Here is a 16,136-nt window from a genome sequence, read left to right on the forward strand (position 1 = left end):
GACTCCCTATCAGGCCGGCAGATGGGTGCCTCAGTGCCTCTTAATGGAGAATCACCCACTACAAGCACTTGATGTTTCTTTTTGCAGTAACCATGGTGTGCTGCTAGTGTAGTTTCTCCTTGCAGACCTTGCAACAAGACACCTTGTGGGTGTTTATAGCTGTTAAAGCTTCATATCTCTTTCTGGTTGTGATGCAGGAGGCTGGGGACTGAAGCAAAGTCCTGGTTTTGTGGGTCACTAGGGTCTGAGATGCCTCATTCTCTGTGGTGTCTGCTACAGGAGCATGCTTATGAAACCACCACCTATCTCTCCCTCTCAGCTCCTCTAATACTGCAGAGCCTTTTAACTGTTCCCTGCAGCTCGGCCACCTGACAGAACAGATCTGTGTGCACCTGAGGCAGGTACTTGCCTTTTCTCCAAGAGAGGGATCTGGGCACTCATTGTAATGTACCACCTGTACTGAAGTCTCCTTCCTTACCAGTTCCATCTGGGTGGAAGCATAAGACATCACAGAGGCTTTCCTCATGGAAACACTGGCTTTAACTCTGATGCAAGTGCCCACCATCCTGGCATAGACCTAGGGCACTTCCCTGAGCTGTGGGTCTACAAGCAGGGTGCAGGGTCCTCCCTGTGCATCCTCCTGGGCCAACTGCCCTGCCATGACCTGGTCGCAGCGCTCCCCAGGGCTGCTCACATCTCACAGGGTTTCTCCTGGCATTGCCCAAGCTGTGCCAGCCTCGCTCACAAGAGCTACCATCTCCTGGAGGGGGTCTTCGCTCTTCCTCGGGTTTTCGTGGCTCCAGGAACACCCCGGTATGCCTTGATCGAGCGCCCAGCCACCATTGCTGCCACTGCGTGCCTCGCCAACCCAGCTGCTGACCAGTTTGCCCTCTGCTGATCTAATAAAGCAATCTGAGGCTACAACAGCTACCTTCTATATTCACAGAGTGAAGAACTTCAAAGTTTTGAAAACAATCTTCACTTTGCCCTACTGCACATTCACCTGGTAATTAAGACATACATAATCAGATAATGCCTACTGGCAGAATATAACAAATCGGATAATATTATGGATTTGTGTTTAATAGGAAAATGTAAAATTAGTACACATCCTGGAGTATACTAAAATGATTGGATGTTTTAAATGAAATACTATTAAAAAGACATTATTGATCATAATGACATTTCTTGTGAAAATGAATATAATCGTATCTTCTTGGGCTATAAAGATGTTATCCCTGTCTTATAAAATCAGTGATAACACAATTTGCATTGCTAGAACAAGAAATCCACAAAAATTGTGAGAACTTTTATTGTGGAAGATTAGGGAAGACAATGGTGAGAATGAGGTCAAAGAGAACAGAGCATCACTTGTAGGGAAATCAGCTATTCCTTCAGAGAACTCCTTAACTGGGCTAGTTGTGAATTTTTCTTGTGTGCCCTAAACTTGTCGGTCCTAGGAATATAGAATAAGTCTAGCTTCTCTCACAGTTTCCTTACAATAGTTGATTCTGAGGAGAAATTGTGCATTTTTATACTACCCTGGCTACTGAAGTGCTTTCCAAACTTTTCTGTATAGGATTCTTCATTAGTTAATAATAATTTTTACCAGATATGTCATTGTCTTTCATGAGTGTTTTTTTTTACAATTTTTCCTTGATGTTTCCATTTTTGTGCTTCATTTTTAGACTTTAAAAAGAGCAGATTGCCTCTGGCAAATATGAATCTAACAAATATCAAAATTTTGACCCATTGAACTAAGGTTTATTGTGTTTTTTTTTTAAAAAAACTCCTATGGGAGTTATTGGCTGAACATAGAACACCATTACTTTGTAACAAAAATGTAGGAACTAAACAAGCGTCTAAACAAGCGTTGAAGAGTTACTATGACATATATCAGTGTGCTTGATATCATCATACAATGTGATGGCATGATATAGTCTATGATACCATGTTGCATGTATATGATACCACAGCATCATGGTTATATGCATATGATAGAATGTTAATGATAGGAGAACCTCATCGGGCACCATGGACAACCAGCCTGATCTGTCTGTTCAGGAACACTAAATGACCCCAAGGCCGTCTTAGGTCAGGAACAATTTAAAGGAATCCACTGAGTTTTCAGGGAATTTGCAAATGATGCACAATCCAAAGAAACCTAAACAAACCCTGTGGGATTTATGCTAAAGATGAGACTCAGGCCAACACTTCCAAAAGCAAAGAGCAGTTTCTGAAGCTCAGTTTTGAGTGTCTGATTTTGAAAGGGCCTTACTTTAATAAAGATTGCGAACTGAGTGCCCTAAACTCAAAACATTCCAAACTGTGCATTTATAACCACATGCTCGTTTTCCACATGGTCCAGCCTGCACAAGCAGAAGACGTTGCTCTTTAAGGAATCCTACAGGAGAGCAAGATATGAATCTTTTCTGCTTCAACTCCAATTAAATTGAGAAACAGTTAGTTCATCACTGTGTCCTCACCTGCAATGGATGCCCTTGTTCCCCTTCGGGGTTCTTTGTCTCCTATCCAGGTGCAATCCAGCTGGGTCTGCCAAGAACTGGAGGTGATGTGAATCCTTGGTGACTTTTCAGTGGTCCGGGTATACCTTACTCTTCCCAGGGCAGGCTCTGGACCTGGAATGACAGCGGCTGGAGTTGGCACTTCCCACCAAAACAAACCAAACATGGCTCCAGGGACAGGCTTCATAAGGGTATGTTTCCTGCAGCCTTGGACCAGAGGGCTGGAGAACAGAGAGTCGTATGTCCAGCACATCACATTTTTAAAAAACAAACCATGGTACCAAAGGGCACATGTTTTCCTGCTGTGTGGGGCAACACACCTGTGTGCAATAAGAGGGCGAGGGAAGCTGGGTTATCTGCAGGAGCATGGACTACGTCCAGCAGCATTGCTTGGCTGCTGTCCCCAAGGAGATGGACATGTTGGTGTGGGGAGAGGAGCAGCCGTGCTGCTAGGAGGAGTCTGGCTCTCCTCTCTGGTGCCTGTTCCCACAGGAGTGGTGTGAGGCAACAGGGACAAAACCAAACCTCTGCCTTGGGGCAGCCTTGCCCTCTACTGTGAGAGCTGGGAATCATTTACCTGCTCTGGAACTCTCCTTGTTCATCCCCAAAAGGACAGGGCCTCAGGGGACCAGGCTGCTCAGGGGCTGATGACCAGGCCATGGCCATGGTGTGGAGGTGATGGTGAGCCTGCAGCGAGGGTGGCAGTGAGGCTGGCATAGGGTGATACCTAGGCAGCTCTGAGGGTGATGGATAAGCCTTTGTGGGGCTGATGGCTGCTGCCATGGGGATGGTGGCAGGGATGCCGTGGGGGTGGGTGACAGCCAGGCTGCTGTGGGGCCGATGGTGAAGCCGTTGTTGGGCTGATAGCCAGGCTGCGGTGTGGCTGCTGGCTGGGCTGCCGCAGCGGTTAGCCTGTGCCCATGTTGGGGGGACACCCAGGGGTGACAACGAGGGGTCCTCGGGGAACCCGGGGGAGCCCACTTCACGCCGGCGTTGCTTCGGGGGGCAGGCGCAGGGGTCCAGGCCCGGCGGGTCCGGGCCCTCCTCCCCCCCAGGAGGCCCCGCCGCCGCCCCCCCCCCCCACGGGGCGCTGCCGGGCTGCCGGGCGGCGGCGGTGGGTGTCGCCGCCGGGGGCGCGGGCGGAGGAGGAGGAGGCGGGCGGAGGAAGGCGGCAGCAGCGGCAGCGCTCGGGAGGAGCCTGTCCAGCGTGAGACAGCACATTCAGCCGGCGGCGGCTGTCCTGCTGCAGCGGCGGGCGGCACGGCACGGCACGGCACGGCACGGCACGGCACGGTGCAGCGCCGCCGGTAGCAGCCGTTCGGGCAGTGGGGCGTCCCTCTGCTCCCCCGGCCGCGGGGGCTCGGTGAGAGCTGCGCAGCGCCGGGAGCCTCTCCGCATCTCCTGGGCGCCGGCGGAGGTAAAGCACCCGCGGGGGGGCTGCGGGGCCGGGCCGGGGCCGTGCCGCGGCGGAGGGGGCGAGCGGGGGGTCCCCCTGGGGGGTGCCGGCGTTGGCGGCGGAGGAGCCGGGCGGGGGACACGCTTCTCGGGATGCGCATCGGCCGCGGAGCCTCGGCGCGGCCGCCGGAGGCGCTCCCCGGCAGCCCGCCCGGGCTGGGCTGTAGCGAGCATCCCGCGGCTGCCGCGCAGAAGCCGGCCGGCCCTCGCCGGGGAGCGGGGCTTTTCCACCCCGGCAGCTCGGCTCCGGGGAGGGAGCGGGCAGGGAGGGCTGCGGTGAGCCCCGCCGGCCTCAGCGGCACCTGCTGCAGTCCCTGAGGCTCCTCCGGCCCCGGCCCCGGCCCCTTGGCCGCCCCGTCCCGCCGCGCCGCGAGGGGCTGCCGCAGGCTCCCGGTGCCTCGGCGCCGAGCGGCTTAAAGCAAAGGAGGGGGCTGAGGGAAAAAGTTTCCTGTCTTTATTTCTTTGCACGGCGTGAGCAACAGTGGATTTGCCGAGTCCACGGCGACGGCAGACAAGAGAATTAGATCCGTTGCCGTTCCTAAGATTATTCCCTAAAGCAGTGCGAGAAGGAGCGAATCGGTGAGAGGCCTTTTTCACTGGTAGTTCATTGAAATACATTTTCAGAAGGATGTTATTACGGTTACATTGCCCCATCCCCCGGGGTCAGCAGAGAGCCTAAGACCCCTAGGTATTTCGTAGACAAAGCCCCTGTTTCACTGGCCGGAACGATGTGCGGTTTTCTGGTAATATTGGCATGGACAGAAAGTACAAATTTCAACTATAAATATAAAATAAGGATCCTCAGCAGACCAAGCAATCTAACCTGCTAGTGTGTGTGTGTGTGTGTGAGAGATGGAAATACCTGACATGAAGTTGGCATGTGATTTTGGCACTTGCACCTGGTAATTTATCCAGACATACAGGGTTTTGTCAGCTCTTCACTTTTGGATGAGGACATTAAATTACCCTGAAATGGCTCTAAGTATCATGAAGCACAGGGCTGCAAAACCTGTTTCAGGATGGAAATCCAAATGCCAGGACCATCTACCTCCTTACTGGATGCCAGAGACACCAAGGAATTTCATTTGTTACTACCAATGTGCTTTGTTGAAGTTCTTACTAAGTTAAAGGGAAGAAGTTATGTTTTCTTTGCTGATTCATTTAGGTTCCTCTTTATACTTTCTTTCCATTTGAGAGGACATCTCTAGTAACAGTCTCCACATTTAGTGAAGGTGGATAAAATTCCTTCTATAATTTCTGTGAAGCATTTCTCAGCAAAAATGGGTTTCCTCAACACAAGCCTTGGGGCTGTACCCAGGTCTTCGCCCCACAGAGTGCTCACTCTGATAACCATCATCTGCTTCACTTGTTTTCCCCAAACCATCCATTTATAGCCCATGAAAATACAAAATGTGTTGCACTTTCTGCACCTTGCCTGTGCATAGACTTTTCCGAGGATTGGGACTTTCTATCTTCTTCCTTGGTATGTGAGAGACAGATTTCTGAGAGCCAGGTATGTGGCAGTCCAAGGGATTATTTAGAGCTGGATTAGCTGGATTTCTCCTAGCTCTAAACACCTCTGCCTCAAATTAGCGTACCCTAAAAATGAATTGACTTCAGTGCTGCCTAATCTACTCTTCAAGAGAGGAATCTTTGGAGGAGCAGCAATAAACCACACACTATTCAAGCAGTGATTATTGAAAATAAAAAGAGAAAATAGTGAGGCAAACACTCTTTCGCACACTGCAGATCTTAAATTAAGAAGCTGACCTTCCAGCTCTTTCTATAGTAGGAAGGGCAGTGAGCTGCCCTCCTTTGTGATGCCTTTCAGTGGCTATTTTTTTCATTATTGAAATGCATTTGTTTGTTTTCCAGCTTCAGGTTCCTGGTTCCTGTTATGCCTCTCACAGATAAAAGCCTTGCTTTGGGAGCTGTCTTCAGTGTAGGTACTCTTAAATGATGTGGCAAGAACTTACCTGCTGTGTTCTAAAATAAATTAGCAGATTAAGTCTATTGGTCTCCTTTTCTTTTGTAAGACAGGTTTCAAAAATCATTCCTGGCTGCCGTCAGTTTTCCAATCTGCAGGAAGAGAGAGAGGGTAGGTAGAGCTGGACGCAATGGGTTGCGGTGGAGGTCTCACCATTGCAGGATACTGGACAATGTGGTGAAATGGGCTGGGAAGGAAAAAGATAAGGGAGTGAAACAGAAAAACATAAGGGTATAGAAAGGCATTGCTGTTTTTCAAAGTTTCACCAACTCCTGCTAATGATTCAGGTGATCATGTGGTATCTTTCAGCTCCTCAAACTTAATGTCCTCTCACAGAGGTTTAAAATATGTTCATAGGCTCTCTCTAAGACCACTCAGGCTTATTAACTAGTGCTATGCCTCAAGTTGATCAACAACAGAAGTAGTAATTAGGAATCTTTCAGAGTCACTGATGCCTAGTGCCAAAACAAGCAGCTACTTGGAGGCGGTGGTGCAACGTTAACAGAAAGATCTTCCCTATCCTGCCCATAGGCTTTAATTTTCAGGGAGCTACCACTGAAATCCTCACTGAGATGCATGGGGAAATTGATATCTGCAGAGGTATGGTCTCAGGTTTTCAGCAACCATAGCCAGACATCATGACCTCAGTGCAATACTTATCTGATATTTTCATATTTTTATTTCAAAAACGTTAAATGAAACACACCATAATGACTGTAGATGTCGTCTGTGTGTAAAAGGAACATTTTCTGGCAGGAATACTAATGGAGTATATTGGCAAAGTGCTCTAGTACAGATGCATCAGTGTTAGTAAAACTGTTCTTTTGCCAGTGTAGCTTATTTCAGTTCATCTGAGCAACACAAGTTACACAGGTGAATACACATTTACATGTCCCTAAGGGGGCTTGCTTTCCCCATGAGGGTTTGTATGGTGTGCTTAGCTGACCTATATAAGCAGGCAGAAATGGTAGTGCAGGTATAATACTGCTTAAAGAACAGAAAATGTGAAAAATCTGGAAAAAAAAAGTGTATAAAAAGCTGAGACCCTGGCTCAGTCTAAATCTCAGATAGACACAATATGTCCCTTTAGTACTTGGTAATTATCCATCTAAAACCATGCTAGCTCTTTTTAAGTCAGACATGACATTGGGAGCTGTTGTTCACTTGGCCATCTGCAAGCACTCAAAATAAGGCAGTATGCAGTATACATGAGCTTGCTCTCCCAATACTGTTCATTTTAGGTGGCATCATCTTGCCAACTTTTCTGGGAAATGGCTACTTCCAGGCAGATGGCAGGAGCTGCAGGAAGCTGTGAAGCACAGTGATGTGGGAGCCGCTAGATCTCATAGATACAAGACACATCTGATGATCTGTGAGAGCTATGACGTCCTGACTCCTCCTGAGCTTAAAACTGTACTCCCTCTTTTCTTTTTAATGTACTACTTCAGCACTTTTTGTTTTCCCTTTTGAGGCAAAAGCATTCTAGTGAGTGTCTGGGAGTGCACTGCAGCAGCAGAAGGCATGGGGCAGGAATGACAGTTCTGGAAGTGTTTTGTGGGCAGCACACTGTAACTCCGTGCTGAAGTTTTAAGGGCAGACAACTCTGTCCTGTCACAGCTGATAGTAATAGAAGTTTCTCTGTGAAGTCACTGGGGGTGAATCTAGCCACCAGAGAGATGGCAGAAATCAGTCTGAAAGCCATGAGACACACCCAAACTCTTTTGAAGACAATGAGAGTCTTTGCATTGACTTACCCTTTGGATGAGGTCCTGGGCAGCTGCTGCTTTGACCTGGGTGCACATACCTGTGTTAGCCAATGAGTAATCGCTGCTCAGATGACTCTTGTGACTCTTGGCTGTTAAACTTAGAGTAAAAGTACATGTTACCCTATTTTCATGTTTAACACTGCTTCCATGCATGTGGATCTGACCTGGAGAAACAGGTTACATCAATCTGAGGAGGAAACCTCCCAGGAGCCCTTCTGGACCAGTGGAGTTTGACCCTGTGTATTCCCCAGGTGCTGCTGACTGTCCCTGCTTGTCCCTACAATAATTAGTGAGTAATTTGGCGGAGGAAGAGGGCTCATTTATTGCCACTCAGTGGAAGGCAATTATAGAGGGAATCTTTTAAGGACATAGCTTTTTTGTTTCAATGGTATCTTCTCTTCCCATTTCTTCTCCTTCTTGCTGTTGTTCTCTGAGGCTTATCCTTTTCTCTCTTCCTCAGTACTAGTCTTAACACCATGTTCTCTCCTCACTGGTCTTCCCTTCTCTTTTGTCTTCTGTCCCTGGGATAGAACTGGTTTTAGTTGCTTGTTCTTTTCTCCCTCTGTCTGTGGTGTGGTACAAGTAATTCCAAATTCTGCTTCTTGGTTATTCATTTTTTGCTTCAGTCAAGCAGAAAGATGCGGTATATTTTGTGTTGAAACAATGGGGAGTTATAATAAGGTGAAGATACAAGACTTCTTAGTATGATCAAACATAAGTATAATGGAGGATGTATTGTTTACGTATTTCTATCGATGTCTCTAAGCCTTTTTCTAATCCTTGATTCTAGTATTTTCAGGCTGAATTTGACAGGAAAAGCTATCCCTCAAAGTATGCTATGTTAGTATTGAAAGTTAATCACTGGAGGTCCTAGACCACATTCAGGGAAAATATGGATCTCTCTTGCTTTAAACTGTTTAGCCCTTCCATTCGGTATTCATTAACACAGATCTTAGCTTTTAAAGTGCATAGACAGGGGTATTAAATCCATACTATTCAAGGCATGCCCTTGTTTCTTGTTTTGCACATTAGACCACCGCTGTTAGGATCAGAGTGGTTACCAGGTCACTTGGTAATTGGGGCAAAGGCATTTCAAATGATTACTATTGTGTATTTTCAGAAATTAAAATATTTAGCAAAACAGGGTCACAGAAAAAAAAAGCCACCCAGACTGCTGTCTATACTATTCCTTGTATTGAATCTGTCATGGTTTAAGGACTGTTCCACTGACTGAGCATTTAAAAGAATTTCTTCTTTGATTCTCACAGCACAAACAAAGTTGAGGGACTGTCTATACTCATGTGACTTGCTTCATAAAACATGTTTGTCTTCTCTGTAAGTAATATAAAAGAATCACAATTTTCCTTAATCACACTATTCAGAGTTGTATGACTTTTTTTTTTTTTTCCCATCGTTTTGTTTCTAGTTACATTTTGAGCAGTTGCTGAACCAGAATGTGGTTTGTGTCATAATCCTGAAGGTTTTCAGATCTCAGTTTTCCCCTAAATGAGTTTTCTTTGCCCTTTTTTAGCTTTGACTGCTGCTAGAGCTTTGTTACACACTCATAGCAGTTTGTTACAGACTATCAACTTCTGCCAGTCTTCATTGCCTAGGAACCCAAATTACTTCTGAAAAAAACAGAGAAAAGATAGTTCGTGTTATATATATGTATGTGTGTAAGTTGTGTGGTGCATTAAACAATGAATGGCTTAAAAATCTATAACCTTTTTGAAGGAAACAAGAAATTTGACCTAAATCATACCCCCTAGTGTGCAGTTAGCTATTCATGTACATAATCTGCTGCACTTGGCAAAGCGTGTGAATGTTGTATTCCTGCCTTTCACTATCTCCATAGTAGTAATAATAATACAAAAAAATTGTGCTGATGGGATAGGAGGGTATTGTACTGGGAACAAAAAAAAAACAGTGATGCCATTCTCTGTTTGTACTGCAAGAGCCCGTGGGAAAACTGTCCCATTATTTCCCACAATATTTTCTTTTTCACAGAAAGTTGAATAGAAGGAAAACACAGGAAAGCCTAGTTTCTCAGCCTTTATGAGTCTCTTCAAATATATTAAAAACACCCTGTGAAAATTCAGTATTTTTTTTATCTGGTTATAAATTATAGAGCTTTCGTCTTTTTCTTATATGTTCAAAGCATAGAACTCAAAAGATGACAGTAAATTATATTCTCTGGAAGGGGCTAAGGTGAAAAAAAAGATGTTACAATCTTACTGCTAATGTTCTCCACACCTTTTACAGCCCTTGCTTTATGCAGATAGCACTTACTGGGTTTTACTGTTTACTTATCAATGAATCAGAGGACAGGGAAGTAAAAAACTAGACAGCCCCATTGACATACAGACGTATGCGTCTTTTCATATTGATATTGAAGTCTTTAAATTAAGATCATGCCTCCTCAGTGTTGATTCAGTAAACTTTTAATTAAGTTCTTAAAGTTTAATTACAAACTCTTCCCAAAAAAGTTTCTGATCTCACTAAACTAAGTAATTAGGCATAAGTATAATGAAAGTCAGTGGCCTCCAATTTTTTGTGTTACTTTTCTTGATATATGGATATAATATATAAAGCAATAAGACTGCTATGCTTTCTCATAACACATAATGTCCATTTTTGCTAAAGGGCTACCTGTATTACCCCCTTAAGCCTGCATTCTTCTCTGTTCTCTCTTGTGATATTGCAATGATTTGCAGACTTTTTAAGCGATGTTCCCCTCTTCATCCTCAAGACTTTCTGTTGGAGCCAATAAGCCCCTACATTTTACATTTCACGTTTAATGTGGCTGGAAAGCAGACACGGACCATTTCTGATTGCGTTGTGGACCACCAGTGGTCCCATATTTAGAGAACCACTAGTAAAAGTTGATTTATTTTCCAAAAATACCTATAGCATTAGGTTCCTCATTTGAAGAGAACCAATGGTATCTAACTGCTGCAGTGAGTGTACCTGAATTCCTCAGACTTGAAGTTCTTATGGTGCCTGGGAAGCACAGATAAATCCAGAATTACAGAATGGTGTAGAAACAGAAACCCAAATTGCAGTCCTCAAAAATCTCTGCTTGGCTGTCACCTAGCTCTCAAAGCACAGGCAGTCTCTGATCCCTGTTTCATATTAGAGTTCTGCTTCTGAACGTGTTCTTCCCCTTGAACCCCCAGACTCAACAGCCTGGGTGTCTGCTGTCTGTCTCTCCTAGGCTGCTTCATCTGGTTTGCATTTCTTGAGCCCACCTGTCAGACTGGGTGCTCCATGTCAAGCTGCAGGTGATAGCATGTGCTCCCTCTTTTAGCGCACCCTGGTTTGAACGGGGCTCACCTCAGGTAAGGAGTCTCAGGTAATTTTAGCCTTTGCTTAAAGAGATATTTGCCTTCACCTGTGCTCTAATCAGCAAGCTGTGTGTTTCTGCAGTGGGCACCTTCCCAGTCTTTCCCACTGAAGCTGCTCCACGTAAGTCTGAACTATTAAAGGTTCTTTGGGTGCAACAGAGCATGTGGGGAAAAACCAAAGGGCTCTTCAGCACCTTGCTCCAAGTACTCGGTGAGAAAGGAGAGTCTTTGGTTCCAGATACTAAACACAGCATTGTATTTTAGATTAAACAGTCATTGCATATAATATAAACTAACCCTGAAACAAAGACCAGAACCAGAGGCCTCAGTTAGGGACTGATGTCCACTCTCTTGTATCTGCTTCTTCTGGTCCAGCGAATCTTTGCAGAAAAGAAATTGGTAGAAAATAGCTTCAGTGGTTAAGAACGCAATCTCTATTCTTTTGGTCTTTCTCACCCATTAGGCAAGTCACCTTAGGGAGGTGGGTTTCAGCCCTCTCAAGACAAAAGCCCTCCAGCCGCTCCCCGCCCCCGCCCCCCCCCAACCCACAAACAAACCCTAAAACATGTTTCTCCCATTTGAGTGGAATACCACAGAGAAAATAAATGGAAGACTTCTGTCCTCTCTCATATTCAGTTTTTTTGCAGTTCTTGATATGTCCTTGAAATTATGCTGTTAGACACCTGTATTTATCATCTTGCCTTTTTATCTTGGCATATCTTTACTGGATCAACAGGGATGATTGGCTAAGGCTAGCTCTGATAGTTCATGTTGCTTTGTTAGTACAGCCAAAGAAGCCCTGGGAAGTATGAAGGGCACGGTAGAGTTGTTGCTTTCTTTTTGCTTCCTTAAAAATTATGAGAACTCACATGAGAGACTCTGCGTATTTCTTACAGCCAGGGCTCTTCCCTGCTTTCTAATTCTTTAGGTGTATTTACTTCAGAGATTAAATCAATGTGCAATGTTTTTAGCCTAATTACATCCTTACAAACATCAGCCACAAAGCAAAGCATGTTTTTGTTTTAAGAAATGATATCTGGGTGAGTCTTCCAGCAAAACCTGCATGTTGGCAGCATAGCTTGTACTTTGATGTGTGCCTGGCAGTTGTCATAACTGGGTTAAGCAGCAGACACTAGAGCATGCATTTTTCATGTTTGGGTATATGGCTTTAAGTATCAGTTTGCTGGCTAGATATCACTCAGATTATTTCTGAAGGGGGGTAGAAAAGTCAGAGGGGTGAGTTTTACCCCCGCAGAAGGAATGGAAGTACATGTTTTAATGTCTGAAATGTTTGCAGGGTGGAGAAAATGAGTCTTTGTTCCACTTCAGGAGAGAGAGACTAGCAGACATCTTGAGGTGGAATTCTACATCAGGTCTCAGTAAGGCATTAAATATAGTCCTGGGAGGCACTTTGGTACTGTTAGGATGAACCAGATATTTTATATAGGCTTTGAAGAAGTGGTGATATCAATGATAACAGCAGCTGTCATTGAAATCTGAGCATTATATAGGAAGTACATACAAAAGAAATTGAAATCAGAAACATGAAATGCAGAGCTCTTTTTTCTAGATAAATGACCTGTGGCTTGAGGGTTAGATTCTGTCATCTCTCACATTATTCACCTCTAAAATCTTATGAATTTATAGCTTGCATTTGGTTCCCTTTGAATGTCAGAACACTTTTTTAAGCTATCCTGCTAGGTCCTGCACTTCCTTTCTGAAGCAACTGGGAAATTCACAGAAGATAATATGAAGTGACTAGTAAGACCAGTTAATGTGTGGGGAATGCAGAGTCAGAAAGACTTGGAATTGTCTGCTGTTCCCAGGCATATGCAAAGCCACACATGGAGCCCTGAGTTTTACTGCAGCCAAACAGTACAAGATAACAGAAACAGAAGCCAATAGAGAGGACTGACCAAGGATACCTAGAAATCTCGTATTCTACAAGATCAAAATGTTGTCAGGCATGCAATTGGTTGTTTTGTTAAAAACATCCACTCGCAACTGGGGCACGATTTCTCAGTCAGGTCTTGAGGGAATACAAATCGGTATTGGTTGCGTCGTTAAGGATCATCTCCCAGCACCACATCTGTGATCATTGTAACTGTGCTCATTAATGCTTGTAGAGGGAAAGTCCAAGACACTTGAAAAGACCTATTTAAAGCCTTATTTTCTTTGAGGTGATACGTGCAGCCAGTTCTGTGGAACTCAATATAAAGGGAGCATAGTTGGTGTGAGATGTGCAGCAGCTTTTCTAGTGACCTATTAGTATGTAATACTTAGAGTCATTTTAATCCTAGATGCAATGTCATGTGTTTCTCACTTATCTCCAGTGAGTTGTTGCCAGCAGCTTGTTCTCTTCACCCCTGATGGCTCTTCCATGGAACTATGCTTGTTGGAATTGAAAAGATCGTGGTCAATGTAAGAGGCTAAGGGGACACGAGAGAATGGGATGGTGAGAAGGTGATGCTTCATTGACACTGCCTGGTGCCGGAAGAATGGGCAGGAGCAGAGCTTTGCTCATACGCGGCTTTGTGGGGGCCCTATAATTCTGCTGTAGCCGAGTTCATTTTGTAGAAGGGTCATTATGAAAGAAAAAGTGAAAAGATTAAATGGTAATAGTTTGTAAGGGATGTACGACTGAGTAGTTGTGGGTATGTATCTTACACCCTGTCAGCCTCAAAATAAATAGGCTAGAGATGCACTGACCTGTTGCATAGCAACCAGGAGGAAGCACAGAACCAAATCTCTGAACGATGTGATTTGTAAACCTTTACAGAACAAAGTACAAGACCTTTGCCCATCTGCTAGAAGTGTTCAGAGACTGAAGGATAAAAATGGTACATTCCCTGAAATCTGACTTAACAACCATTTTTATTTATAGATAAATACGCAGACGCAGTGTAAAAAGTCTGACTGTTTTGCCTCAAGGTTATGTAGAAAAAAATACTTAGTCTCTCCAATTTCATTTAGTGTTTCCCTGGATTCATCACACAGGAGATTCCTTAAAATATTGCAGATCCTAAGTTTTTGCATCTGCAAATATTTGCCCATTGTTGCAATCTTGTAAACATTGATAAGCCAATTTAGCAAAAGTATTTACAATATTCAACTGAAGTAAAGTACAAATTCTGATGCATGATGGAAAGAAGTACTCATGTTTACTTAAAAATTGCTGTCAAGGAGATGATTCTAGCCCCTCTTGCCCATTTGAAGTGTGTTTCAAACATTATTTTCAAATTAATACCATGAATTAGAATGCATTTATGCTAGGGTAACAGCTCCCTCTGCTTTCTTGCAGACCAAAGATATTTATCTGCTTTGTACAATTTCATACTTTGCATGGACACTTTACACTTGTAAAAGTCATAGGTATATCCCATGGGAATTTTTTCCGTTGTAAGAATGCATATTACTAGCTGTAGGAAGTGGGTTAGTTTGTACAACGTAGAGACAATTATGGTACATAATAGAAATAAATTGGTTTTTTTCCAGTATAAAACTCCATATGTAATAGTTTCAATAGTAATAGTACTCTCACTCTGTAAGCCTATTCCTTAAAACAAAAAATCACTGAGTAATGTATTTTATTGTGTAGCATCATTTGCCTTTCAAACTAAAGATGTTTTGCAAGTTTGGACTCAAGAGTAACTGGCTTTTTGTGAAGGCATATGAATAATACATGTACAGCATCTACAAGTATTAGATGCTGCCTATTTATTTTAGAAAAGTGTATTAATGAATCAATTTTTTCTAATTAGTTATATAAGATGACTAATGCCATATGTAACAGTATTTAATGAACCCCTTTGGTGATTGCAATGGGGATAATAGAAAGTACAACATAGGAAGTCACAAAACAGGAAAGACTTTGAGGCTTATGAAGTGATGAATACAGTTCTACTCCAGTGCAGCCTACTGAATGAACAGCATGCAAAAATCCCTCAAACAGCAAAAAGCAATATAATTTGTAGGGTTTTTTTATCTCCTACCAGATTTGGAAACTCAGATTTTCTTTTAGGTGGGCTCAGTGATAACATACAGACAAGATGCTATTCAAGCTTAAAGAGGAGAGAGAGATCTTATTTTCTTTTTCTACTTATAAAAATATGCCCTGTTACAATTTTATTTGTCTTTGGTTTTGGTTTATTCATTATACATTGGGCACTCTGTGCTTTTTTCCTACAGTCCAAGAGACATACATGTGTTGTCACTCTTTGCACCTCTAACTCTGTGGTTTTATTACCTTGGCAAGTATCAATTTATTAGTTCTGCAGCTGTAATAAACCTTTTTAGGTGCCTGTGACTATTTCTGCTGTTAAATGCTCATATAAATGGTTTGAAAAAATACCTGCTCAAATATTGCGATACTAATCATTGATAAAGACCTTATAGCTTATTATAAAACTGTAGTAAGTCTAACTGGCTTGTACCTACAAAAGTACTTGCATGGCTTTAAAACCATTTGAGGGTAAAATGCTGTTTGCATCTCCCATGCTTTTGTGCTTACTGCTGCCATTAATGAAATGGTTGTGGGATGTTGCTGCCGGTGTGATAAGCTTAGTGGATTAGTTCCGTATAAGTTCTGTACGGCAGAGAAGTTTGTGCAAACACCATTATTATTTTAAGATTAATGTAAATGGGCTTTCAGAGGTCTTGTTTCATACACTGACAAGCTAAAAGGAACTGCTGGGAGCAGATTAAGGGCAGGATTCTTCTCACCCAGTCCGAGACATTTACAGTGGAGATTTCTAGAACTTAACTGATGACCCAGGGCACTTCAGCATCATTGGGGAGGAAGAGGTGGCTTTGGGGCAAACTTAATTTTAACTGCTTTTAGTTGTCTGCTTTAAGAAAAGTGGAATCACATCTTAGGATACCCAGACTCATTTGATTTTACCTGCATCGATGGTAAGGATAGCTTTGTATCTACATTGTGGGCATGCAGACCGAGTGAGACAGGCCCAGTAGGTGGTGAAGCCCCAGCATGCAGTCCCTCAGAAGCCTTGCTGCTGCGTTTGCATGTGCCCAGGTGGCTGCATCCTGGTGGGTCTGGTGT

The 16,136-nt window shown here is 43.8% G+C and overlaps 1 protein-coding gene across 11 annotated transcripts in view; it reads left to right on the forward strand.

Moving 5' to 3' along the window:
• Positions 1–2,738: 2,738 nt before the first annotated feature.
• DYNC1I1 (dynein cytoplasmic 1 intermediate chain 1) overlaps positions 2,739–16,136 on the forward strand; it is a 194,715-nt gene continuing 181,317 nt past the window's right edge. For 3 of the 11 annotated variants that reach the window (XM_080384600.1, XM_080384610.1, XM_080384603.1), the window contains exon 1: positions 2,739–3,942. The gene's annotated coding sequence lies outside the window, so the exon portion shown is untranslated. The other 8 variants (XM_080384604.1, XM_080384607.1, XM_080384606.1 and 5 more) reach the window with 5 other exon arrangements.

Source organism: Falco punctatus, assembly GCF_963210335.1.
Source record: "Falco punctatus genome assembly, chromosome: 4".
NCBI classification, from domain to species: Eukaryota; Metazoa; Chordata; class Aves; order Falconiformes; family Falconidae; genus Falco; species Falco punctatus.